This window comes from Egretta garzetta, unplaced genomic scaffold (assembly GCF_000687185.1).
Source record: "Egretta garzetta isolate BGI_Z169 unplaced genomic scaffold, ASM68718v1 scaffold383, whole genome shotgun sequence".
NCBI lineage: Eukaryota > Metazoa > Chordata > Aves > Pelecaniformes > Ardeidae > Egretta > Egretta garzetta.
The window spans coordinates 1,797,922-1,810,207 of NW_009259100.1; positions in this window are offsets into that span (position 1 = coordinate 1,797,922).

Consider the following 12,286-nt stretch of genomic DNA (forward strand, 5'->3'; position numbering starts at 1 on the left):
TCGGCTGGACGCCATCCATCGGGTTCAGTGACGGAAAGAAAATTTAAGAAAGACTGCTGACGCTGCACGTGTTGGCCGTCACGGCCGAGCACCCAGACAGGGAGCAGCCGCCCGATGAGCCACGGGGACCAGATGGGCTCCGGAGAGCATCCATCGGCCCTGGTGGGAGAGGCGGAGGGCGCGCCTGCCTTCCCAGCCCCGCGTCCTCCTCCTCCAGCAGGCACCCACCGCTTGCCCAGTTGCTCCAGTTTTTTCTTCAGTGTTAGGTGCCTTTGATTGGGTGGAGCAGATGCACTGATGCAGAAGAGAACTGGGCTTACTGGATGGTAATACAAACCGGGATTTTATTTTGACATAACTAACCAGGTCGTATTCTACAGAGAAATCAAATGGCAGAATTTGGCAGGAGAGGTAACAACTTTTCTGTAGAGAAAAAAGCTATTCCGTATGAAACGGCAGAGTGGAGTTTCCCATTGAGTCAAGACTGGGACCCCGTGTCTCTCCGTTGCGGGGTTTCTAGTTCACGTGTTTGGCAATTCAGGCTCTAATTTAAATCCTGTACAAATCCTGTACTCTACCCGTGTGTTTTCTAACAGGACCACCGGCATGGTTTGCAAATGCAGGTGATACTAGGACCACGTGTTTACATACAAGTCTTTTCACGATTCTCAGAGAAGAAAAAAATATCACGACTATGGCCATTCACCCATTGATTCCCCGCGCCACAGTCCCAGCTCTCAGGCTGCTCATCCATCCTCCCCTCACTGCACATCCCATGTGGCTGTGAGCTTTTTGGGCAAACGGGGACCGTGCTCTCTGCAAGTCAGATGGGCCCATGCTCTTCCTACTCCTAGTCTAACCACATAACCTGCATCATTAGGGAGTTAACTGGCAAACTGTTACGGCTGTACAGTTTACCATCTCACTTTCATTTTAAATTCAAGATTTTTTTTTTATTTATTTTAAATATTTCTGCCATTAGCGTATCACAACATGAAAGAAACTCCAGCCTGTTTCATCCATATCTGCATTTCTTGCTTGCAGTTTAACCCTGCTGTTAGACGAGCTGTCCCAGGAAAAGCAATTGAGCTCATCAGCTGCCAGTCTGTAGCAAGGAGGCATCATACCCCTTCTTACCCACACAGAAACCCAGAGCAGCTAATCGCTTCATTAAGGCCGCCTGGGGTTCAGATAGACAGCTCATCTCACAGATACTATTCTCGGTCAGAGCTCCTTCTCTTTTTCTAGGTATCACGGCTCTTGGTATCTTCCGCTTCAGAGAGCTCCCTGACTGCAAGGAGACTGCAACAACGGAGAGACCGCAGCAGCCAAGCGCTTTTTTCTGCTTTCATCAGAGGCAGAAGTCATCATTTTTCCATCACTTAAAGCTTCCCTAAGCACATATCCTTGATTCTTGGAAACCATGTCTTCAAGGGAAGAGGTGTCATGCATTCTTAGGACGCTAACAAAGTTGAAGGACTCATACATATTGAAGTCACAGTCCAGAAGAGACTCCTTTATATGAGCACTGTAGCGGGTACTATAAGCCCACTAATTCACAGAGGAATCCCCCTAGGAATAAGCTTTCTTGCACACTTTAATAGATCTTTCAGCATTTCACCTATATGTGCTCCAGAAACAGGTTTAAACGGGTAGAAGCAGCATTGCAGCCTGAAAATGGAAGCTTGGATTTAATAAGAAAGGCCCTTTAAATTCTGCTAAAAACAATTACCGTGGAAAAGAGGAAGATGTGAAAGCATCACACACCCCACATTTTTCCTTCGCTTTTACACAAAATCATTAGGAAGAAAGCAGAAAAGGCAAGTGAAATTTTGCAGCATATGTGCTATGTAGCGGAAATTAATTTCACTAATCAGCACTTGTGGTAGAAATCGTTTGCGCTCAAAGGGAAGGCTGTTCAAATATACTGCTGAGAGCTTTCTCCTATAGACCCACTGACATCACCGACATTTTCTGAGTGGCAGAGCCACTACAGCTAAAACGCACTTCCAGCACAGTCAAACATCAATATTTTGAACACTTAGTCATTGGTCAAAACACAAAAAAACCACCAACCTCCCCCTATTTCTCAGTTGACATCTCAGAGAACTATCAGAAAGGGCAGAACTGGGTAAATACTGGAAACCAAAACACAGCACCTACTCTCCAGTGAGGATTCATAACCGCACTCCCTCCTACAGAACTGGGATCCCTTTTATTGGTTTTAATGCAAATGCATGTTCCCATCTGCGTTAATCTAGAAGTGCATCTGCATGCTTTTAATACAAGAATGTCCAGGTTGAATGGGAAGTATGCAAGATGTGGTTCCAGGGACCTACATCACCAAAAAATGGTTGCGCCAAGTGCCCTAAAAACATCTTCGTCAGAGAAATGATCCCGTTGCAAAGCAGAGTAGCATTTTTAGGAATGTTTTTTCATAGAATCATAGAATCATTTAGGTTGGAAAAGACCTTTAAGATCATCAAGTCCAACTGTTAACCTAACCCTGCCATTCCACCACTAAACCATGTCCCTAGGCACCCCATCTACCCATCTTTTAAATACCTCCAGGGATGGGGACTCAACCACTTCCCTGAGCCGCCTGTTCCCATGCTTAACAACCCTTTCAGTGAAGAAATGTTTCCTAATATCCAGTCTAAACCTCCCTTGGCACAACGTGAGGCTGTTTCCTCTTGTCATGTCAGCGCTTGATGGCTCCAATACCAGCATGTGGAATACAAGGTCTAATGAACTGAATCCAGCTGATAACACTCCTCTGTTCGCCAGTGGAGGTAAATTACACCTTTTTTTTTTTTTTCTTTCCTGTAAGAGAAGGGCAGAAGGCAGCCTTGCCAAACAGGTCCCAGCATCCTGAGAAGTTAAGTCATTCACACAAAGAAAGACTGTCTTCTATGCAATGTCAATAACAAAAGAAAAAAACTTTGTGGGGAAAGAGGAAAATCCAACAGTTTCAGGTTACAGAAAATCACTTTCCGTCTTACAAAGGAAAATAACAATAACAAAAATCCCACAGCTCAAGAGATTTCTTGTTCTCGTTTTTCCCCCTAGCCGTCCTCAACCTTCAGACTGTAAAGCTGGCAAGATTTGAAGAAGTTAAATGCTTCGTCTCCGCATAGAGCTCAAGTATGGTCTTGTTTACAGAAAAAAACCCCAAAGAGGACTGCAGGAAATATGGGCAGGTTTCACTTGTGCAACCTACTTTCAGCATGGCAGGACAGACAGCACCAACCCCTCAGAGCATGGGAGGGACCTTGCCCCTCTTGTGCCCTAGACCCTTCACTGAAAGGCCTCAAAACTACTTTAATCCAAAGATGCTGCTGGGTGATGGCCCACTTCAAGGGGTTTGGTGTTCGATGTGCAGTGGTGCTTATGCCTGCTGAAGGAGGAAACCTGGGACAATGTCCCCGTGCTGGGCTCAGTCCTCTCCCTGTGTTCAGCAAAGATCACACGTGTTTGCTGGGGATGCCTCCCTGGCATCGTCCCCTAGGTACTGTGCTGCTCCACCACCCTGGGCCCAAGGAAGTCCTCAATGGACCTGTAAAAGCCATTTTACACCTGGGAGATGGGCTCAGAGCCAACGTTTGCACCCTTCCCACTGTACTTGTTCTGAGCTTGGTGCACCGATGTTCTCCAGCCCATCCAGTGTGTTGTGGGCTCCAGAGATCAGCAGTCCTCTGACCTTCAAGAGTGGTTTGTATGCTGTGGCAGGCCTTTTGGAGGGCTAAGAGCTTTGCAATCAGATAACGTCCAAGCTAGCAGACAGACTGCCGTTATCACTCAGCTACTCAAATACAGAGATTCCTTAGCTCCGTAATCTGAAGGACCAAACTCTGCCCTCGTAAGACCAAGGCAGAGAGTCACTGCTACCACAAAGTGTGCTGGGGATGGGACAAGGATCGCAAGAACAGTGCCTGGCTGGGACCAGAGTCCAGCAGCGCCCAGGGCATGCAGAACTGCTTGCCACTGGACTGGCCATGCACAGACAGACAACGTGCTTTGGTGAGGTGGTGCATTCAAAAGCACAGATAGTAAGTCTGCTGTGCCATGGAAAGTCAGGAATGACAAATAAAGTTAAAAAAAATCTTTGGAGAGGGGGAGATGTGGGAAATTAATTCAAGTAAGGTAAATGCCAAATGCACCCACACTGTTTGGCAAGTGTAACTTCATCCCAGTTACTGCGTGGGTATTTGATTATCACTGCTCAAAGCACCAGGGCTTCTTGCCAAAAACAAAGTTGCCTCAATAATCTGGGATTAGCCTTCTTCAGTTACCCTCACAGCAAACTGCTGCATGGGACCCACTCAATCGCCGTACACTGTCATCGTGAGGCATCGCTGTTTACGTAGCCACCACACAGAAGCCCAGCATGCTCAAGTGGTACATGCAGGTCGCTGCCCCACAGCATGCAAGCTGGCACCTACAGTTGCCCTCATCCCTCCCACACCCCCAGGCTAGCTGCTGAAAGCTCTTCCCTTGCAGCAGAGGTGGTTCCTCTGCTCATAAAAGAGAACCTGATCTCCCACGGTTTCCACCCCAGGGTGTGAAGATAGAGCAGCAGATACGTTGGTTCTCCCCAACAAAGCAGGCTGCCCTGCCTGCAATGGCTGTGCCAGCCCTCCCTGCCAGGGAGCCACGGCCCTCAGCAGCAGCAGCAGGCTGCGAAGAAGGCACGGGCTGATGTTTTGTTTAACATTTGCACCAGCTGTTTCAGCACATAGGTGGCTCAAACTCTATTGCTGGCTTTACTGTGCTGTAAGTTACTGTTTGTGCTGATTGCTTTGTAGGCTTCTGCTGGCTCATACGGGGCTGAGAGCCTTGGTCCTGTTTTCATGAGCCGCTTAGGCTGCCAGGGCACGGCAGCGCTGCGGGGAGGGCACGACTGTGGCTGACATGGCCTTGGCTTGACTACCCTCGCTGTGGCCCCGGGACAGAAAGCAGGGGCAACGCAGCACTACATGCAGCAGCACTGGCTGCCACACCAGGCGAGCAATCAGGTAGACATCGCTGAAACGCAGCGCCTGGTTGTACACGCTGGGCTGTCTTTTCCTGTTTTGGTGCTGTTGCACGGAAGAGATTTAAAGACAGCAATGAGCAAGCACTGAAAAGGGACCTGTCTGACTTCAGAGGGCTGCTGCTGCTGCACGGTATGCATGTTTGCAGCACGCTCCCTGCCCTGTTCTCCTGCCTCGAAGGGCTGCTGGAGCCCCCTGGCTCTCCTGGAAGGCAGGGCACCTGCACTCCCCGCTCCCGGTGTTAGCAGTGCCAGAGTGCAGCTAAGGACAGCCGGGTCCCTGGAAAGGCTGCCTAATCAGGCATTTTACTATTTGGCACAAGTGACTGCATCATGGGGAAGATGATTTTCAATCTGGTTCCTATCCAGATTGGACAGCATTGCTCTGTGTTACCTGGGGAACAGCGCCTGCCCTTGCATTCACTGGGGAAAAAAGTGTGAGGCTCTCAGTTGGCTTCAGACTGGACCACATGGGGTTGAGGTCTGAGGACTTCAGGCATAGAGGTTTTGCAGAGGTCCACGGAAGTTCAAGCTGTCCTAATCATAAAACCACAGTGACAATGAGAAGCTGGCACAGTGCAAGCATAAGCAAGTAAATGCCCTAGCACGTGTGCCAATGTGATGACGTGCAGATATGAAAATACATGTGTAAAATGAATGTATGAAGTAGGACGTTTGAGAAGTAGCTCTACAGATCTGCCTTCTACATGAGGTCTGCTGGGCATTTGTCCTGCCAACTTGAGGAATTTGTCAATACAACTAAGGGCTGACAACCTGCAAGTGCGTTTTGCTCGTCAGAATGTTGTTTTGATTTTAGTAATCCACAGTTGATTCACATGGTGCTTGGTTTCTAAGACGCAGGCTTGCAAAAATCCCAAGAATTACTTCCACACGGTTGATCAGAGAAAGGGACAGATCTCCCCCTGGGACATTTATCCCTCAGTGCCCCCTTGGAATCTGGTTCAACATGCTAACCCAGCAAAGAAAATAAATAAAATCAACTTGCTTTTCTTGGCCATCTTTGTGAGTTGCATTGACTTAGTGGGATATCAGACAAGCCCAAGAACCAGCGTCAGCAGCAGGATCTGGTGGGCTGAGGGCAGGGAGAAGGGACAGGTCCCCATTGGCAAAAGCTGGGCATTAAATCAGCTCTGACTGTTGTATATAACACAAACCATTGTGTTCTGACCTCTCCTGCCTTGAGAGTGCTTTTGTTACTCCACTTTGAGAGCAGAGTAAGGCAAATCATACCCCACGCCCACTAAGAGCATGTAAATGAGGAGTTAATGAGAATCGATGAGCATGCTGCTACCTCGCAGCCCAGCTTCCTACCGGCAATTTCCCCATACAGACAAGCACAGCGTTTGCAAGTGCAAATACCATCCTGACACAGATTTGTATGTATAAGGCGAGGCTAATTTCAACAGGAGTCATGCCTGAAGACCAGAATTATACCCTATGTTAAAAGCAGAGCTGAAAGCACTACCTGTAATCAGCGCTGCTAGGCATTGTTGTCCTCTGCTTTGGTTGTGGTTGGGCTTCATTTTAAAGGCATTAGCTCTGCTGGGAAGAAATCTTATATACCAGATATGGTTTAGACTGATCTATTAAAAAAATCCACAAAAAAAAAAAAAAAAGAAAATGAAATGTCTGTTTCTAAGACTAACAGTAAGAAAAGAAGCAGCTTTTTTTCTTTGTGCTGAGGTTGTGCCACTGTATCCCTACTGGGCTTTGGCTTGTTTCTGCATTGAAATGACAAATTAAATTATCAGAAGAGCATTGTAAGAGACCCTGTGTTTTCTGACCCTATGAAAAAATATGCCCATATGTGTATTAAAAAGCATTAGCTGGTTTCAGTTTACATGCGCTCAGTAGAGGGATTAGTACAGAAAGCCTCCAAAACCTCCATCTGCAGCAAGGTTGTGCTGGCACCCTACGGACTGGCCACTCCTCACGTTGGAGTAGTTTCCTTGCCAAACACAATATTTTGGGGCAGATTTGCTTATTTAGAGATAGCTATGTATCTATGCTTGCTGATGGATCCGCAGACCTCGCTCACTCTAGTGCACACACAAATCAGATGGCAACATGGCGACTGCAAATTCAGGGCTTTCAGGAAGCAAAGCTCAAAAGGACTCAATTCCAGAAACCTGCCAGGCTGACATTTGAAGGTGGGAGGGGGAGTTCAGGAGAAAACAAACAAAAGCAAAAGCCCCCAAAGCCTAAAACAAGAACCAAACCTGAAAACATTTGAACCTCAAACCTAAATGTGGTGTCCAGCTTCGTTTTTTTTCTTTTCCCTTTGAACCTAAAAAAGAGTGATTTTCTGTAAGTGCAAGCCGTGGGACTTCCCCTTTACATGGGTATCTCACTTTTTTGATGGCAACCCTCAGACCTCTGGGGCACAGGTACCTTTTACTTGGTTGTGCCTTCCTTCAGAGGCACCATCCACTCGCTGTGAGGCTCAGGTGAGCCTGTCTGTTGAATTCAGCTCCATCGCCAACATATCTCATCTTCCAAGTAGGGCACTGGGAGAATGTGAAGACCGAGGGGAGGCCCGAGATCTAAACGTGCTCATGAAAAGCCACGAGAGGAGACAAAGTGATCCCATGGCACAGTTGCTGTGTTTGGCCTGTTTGGCAGGTATGCTGCCCATGCCCATAATATGCACAGGTTCCCTCTCTGGCATCCCACAGCCAAGCCCTGGTTTTCAGAAGTTTTCAACCTTCAGAAGGTGGCTGCACTATGGTGAGGACCTTCAGAAGAAGGTTGCTAGCACCACCAGCAACCCTAAGATCGCCTTTGGAAGTAAGCCTGAAGCAAACAGATCTGGAAGAGCTTTCTCAAGCACCCAGCCCTGTCCCTGCTATTGCAGGAAAGATCTGCCCCAGGGACTGAGCATATGGAGTAGCAGACACCTGGGCATAGAATCACAGAATCATAGAATGCTTTGGGTTGGAAGGGACCTTTAGAGGTCATCTAGCCCAATCCCCCTGCAGTGAGCAGGGACATCTTTAACTGGATCAGATTGCTCGGAGCCCCGTCCAACCTGACCTTTGATGTTTCTAGGGATGGGGCCTCCACTACCTCTCTGGGCAACCCATTCCAGTGTTTCACCACCCTCACTGTAAAAAATTTCTTCCTTATATCCACTCTAAATCTACCCTCTTTTAGTTTAAAACCATTACCCTTTGTCCTGTCACAACAGGCCCTGCTAAAAAAGATTGTACCCATTTTTTCTATAGGCCCCTCTTTAAGTGCTGGAAGGCTGCTATAAGGTGTCCCTGGAGCCTTCTCTTCTTAAGGCTGAACAACCCCAATTCTCTCAGCCTGTCCTCATAGGAGAGGTGCTCGAGTCCTTAGACCATTTTTGTGGCCCTCCTCTGGACCTGCTCCAACAGGCCCATGTCCTTCTTGTGCTGAGGGCCCCAGCACTCCAGGTGGGGTCTCACCAGAGCAGAGGAGCAGAATCACCTCCCTTGACCTGCTGGCCACATTACTTTTGATGAAGCCAAGGATACGGTTGGCTTTCTGGGCTGCAAGTGCATGTCGCTGGCTCATGTCCAGCTTTTCATCCGCCAGCCACCCCAAGTCCTTCGCTGCAGGGCTGCTCTCAATCCTTTCATCCCCCAGCCTGTACTGATATTGGAGGTTGCCCCGACCCAGGTGCAGGACCTTGCACTTGGCCTTGTTGAACCTCATGAGATTCACACAGGCCCACCTCTCCACCTTCTCCAGGTCTCTTTGGATGACATCCTGTCCTTCTGGCGTGTCAACTGCACCACTCAGTTTGGTGTCATCTGCAAACTTGCTGAGGGTGCACTCGATCTCGCTGTCTAAGTCATTGATGAATATATTAAGCAGCACTGGTCCCAGTACGGACCCCTGAGGGACACCACTTGTCACTGGTCTCCATTTGGACATCGAGCCGTTGACCCTCTGGATGTGACCATCCAACAAATTTCTTATCCACCGAACAGTCCACCCATCAAATCCATATCTCCCCAATTTAGAGAGAAGGAAGTTGTGGGGGACCGTGTCAAAGGCCTTACAGAAGTCCAGACAGATGACATACGTTGCTTTTCCTTTGTCCACTGATGCAGTCACTCCATCACAGAAAGCCACTAGGTTGGTCAGGGCAGGACTTGCCCTTGGTGAAGCCATGCTGGCTGTCTCGAATCACCTCCCTGGCTTCCATGTGCTTTAGCATAACTTCTAGGAGGATATGCTCCATGATATTCCCAGGCACAGAGGTGAGGCTGGCAGGTCGGTAGTTCCCAGGATCCTCCTTTCTAACCTTTTTAAAGATGGGCACATTCCAGTCCCCAGGGACTTCATCTGGCTGGCATCGCCAGCCCTGTTGGGTGAATGTGGCTTTGCAGTGGGCTTACGGGGAGGCACAGGCTCAGACTTGCTGCCCCACGCCCTGGTGGGACACTGGCACTGTGCATTTTCCAGCATCAGCACCCTGCTGTCACTGCCACGGAGCTGGCCATCCCGTTTTGGTCTCTCCCCACACAGCAGGCTCTCCCCCTGCCAGCCTGGCCCTCTCTGCCATGTCTTCTGTCAGCCTGGCAGGGCTGCCCAGACCCACCATGTATGCCCACTGCAGGGACCCTGCACCTCCGCAGCCACCCAAAGGTGCCTTTAAACCAGCTGGGGAGATCTCATCTGTGGTCACCTTCTTCTTTTTCTCGTGCTGTAGCCTGAGCCATCTCTCCAGTGACTAGCCCTTCAAATCTGGCCGAATCTGGTTAGAGCTTTTTTCCTGCTGGGTAAACAGGATCACCCCTTTGAGGAGCATCGTTAATAACCCCCTTCCACCCTGCTTGTTTCCCTTGAGGCACAACCTCCTGATGTCCTTTCTTTAGGGAAATCCTTACAATGCTCACATTAATCCCCTGTTTCTCCAGCTTAATGGCTTTGCCTGTAGCACTGTAAGGACTGCCTTTCTGAAGTCTTCTGCCTACATAGTCAATCATCTTATCAAAACAAACCTACTGCGACATCCTCGGTAAATTCATTTTGTGCTTTATCTCATTTCCCATTTACGGACGTCAGACTATTTGGCTGCTCGGAGATCCCAGCTCACATGCCTCTCCAGTCTTGGTTTCTTAATGACAGCAATGACCTTTGCTATGCTCCTCTCCGCTCGTAGAAATCCCTACCACTGGACCGTGTCTTCTCATGCCAGTTCTTAAACTTAGGGATTATGTTGCCCCTCATTTCCCCCTACCACCACCCACACGTACAGCTGCCCCTTTTCAGCAAGGCAGGCAATCGGTTCTTCTGGTTTCTGTCAGCTCAAGTGTGGCTTCACAGGTTTCACTATCGCAGCCAAGACAACTTAAGCCACGCATGGCTAGGTTACATCAGAGTGGTTGGCATGTCAGGGATATTCAGTGGAAAAAAAGAGAAGGCTCTGGAGACCGAGGATGGGATAAGCAACATTTCACTTCCCAAGCACCGGTCCCAGTGCAAGCAGATGACTGAACAGCTTGCAAAAATATCTCACACTCCTCTGCCTCTTACAGCCCCCCAGCTACCTCAGTGCGATGGCTGCTTTGACAGACTGGAGACCAACACGTTTCCCACACCCAGCAAACGCCTGCTCTGACACGAAGCCTGACCTCTGAGCTCACGCTCCTGTCACATCCACGTCAAACAAGAAGCTGTCCTGTGCTCCCACTGCTGAGAGTTTGGGGTGGAACACAGCGAAGGGGTCTTTGATACAGAAAAAATGTGCAAATGTTATTTTCTTTTCTGCTCCAAGCAGAGGTGACTCCTCGGAGGCGGTGCAGAGCCACTGTCGCTGGCAGGATATGGACTGCAGCAATACTGGACCTACAAGAGGGGCAGCATCCTTATTCTCATGCCTCCCTCTGTCTCCTGGAGTTATGATTTTCTTAACTTTTGACTGAATTTTGTCAACACGCGGTCTGACATGTACCACCAATCAAATCTGTTTGTTTGTTTCCCCAAACCAGATTCTTACGCTGCCTTGCAGCTTTCTGAGCCACATGCCTGGCAGATCAGTGACAGACCATCTCCTCTGAGTTCTCAAATGGTATCTCAGTTTTAAGAGCAAGAGGTTTCACGGTTAGCAGCTCCTTTTGCCTAGCAAAGCAATTGCAATTGCTGTCACGAGCTTGCCCGTCCTTTCTGCCAGACCAGGGCCATTGTGGGAACACACCAGAGGGCTAACCACAGCATGGAGGTGTCTCTGGTGGCCTCCTCCAAAGGCTTTGTTCCCCTGCGAGTTTGGGTACATGCATGGGGAGAGGGTGAAGCCGGAAGAGGGAAGGCCAGCCGTCTATGTCCTTGCAACACCTCCCAGCTCCTTCCAGGACAACTTCTCCACGCAGCAAGGCAATGTCACCATTGAATTGCATCACACAAAGTGCGTAAGTACAGCAAGGAAGCAGACAAGTATTTTTAAGCCTTGTTAGACCAACGGATAAAACAGAGCATTCAGTGGTCTGGTGTACATGTTCCTCTTCTGTCACACACCAGCACTTCCCAATTCTCTGAAATTCAATTCATGAAGAATGGAATGCAGAAGTAACCTTTCAAATGTCGTGTTTTGCTGTCCCTAAGCCCTTTTCCACTAATTCTCATGCTCCTTGAGCATGAGAAGTCATTCCCAGGACCAGCAGTGTTTTAGAGGGAGCTAGCGAAGAAACAGCCAAAAAAGAAAGGCAGGAAGAGAAGGCTCAGGTCACGGCCCAGCATCAGAGAAATCCCTGTGGCAGAAAATAACCACCCAATCAAACAACTCCAAGCCACTTACAGGGCTTTCCTAACTTACCGTACCCAGGATTTTGCCTAGTCTCAGTTTAAGTCATTCAAGCCGAGGAAAGTCGTCCTTCAGCCTGGCGGGGCCTAGTGCTATAAGCACTCACCGATAAGCGAGATAAATGGGAATTTCTGAGCACCGTTCCCATCCGCCTGCTTCTCTAGACCTCAGCTAGTGCCTCCACCTCTTCCCTACGCAAGTTTAGCTCTCATGCCTGTATGCAACCTGTGATTTCCTTGGACACCTTGGACACACTCGCAACTCGCTGGCAGAAGAAAGAGGAGACCATACTCCCCAGCCCGGTTCCTTTCCCACCCTTATTTTTACACTCTCCCGCCCCTTTGCCTAACTCTACTTTGTCAAGGCAGAGGGCCAAACCGGCTTCATGCTGCAGGGGGATGAACCCTCACAGCAGGAGGTGGAGGCCTGCAGCTGGGAGGAGGGAAAGCCGGAGGGAA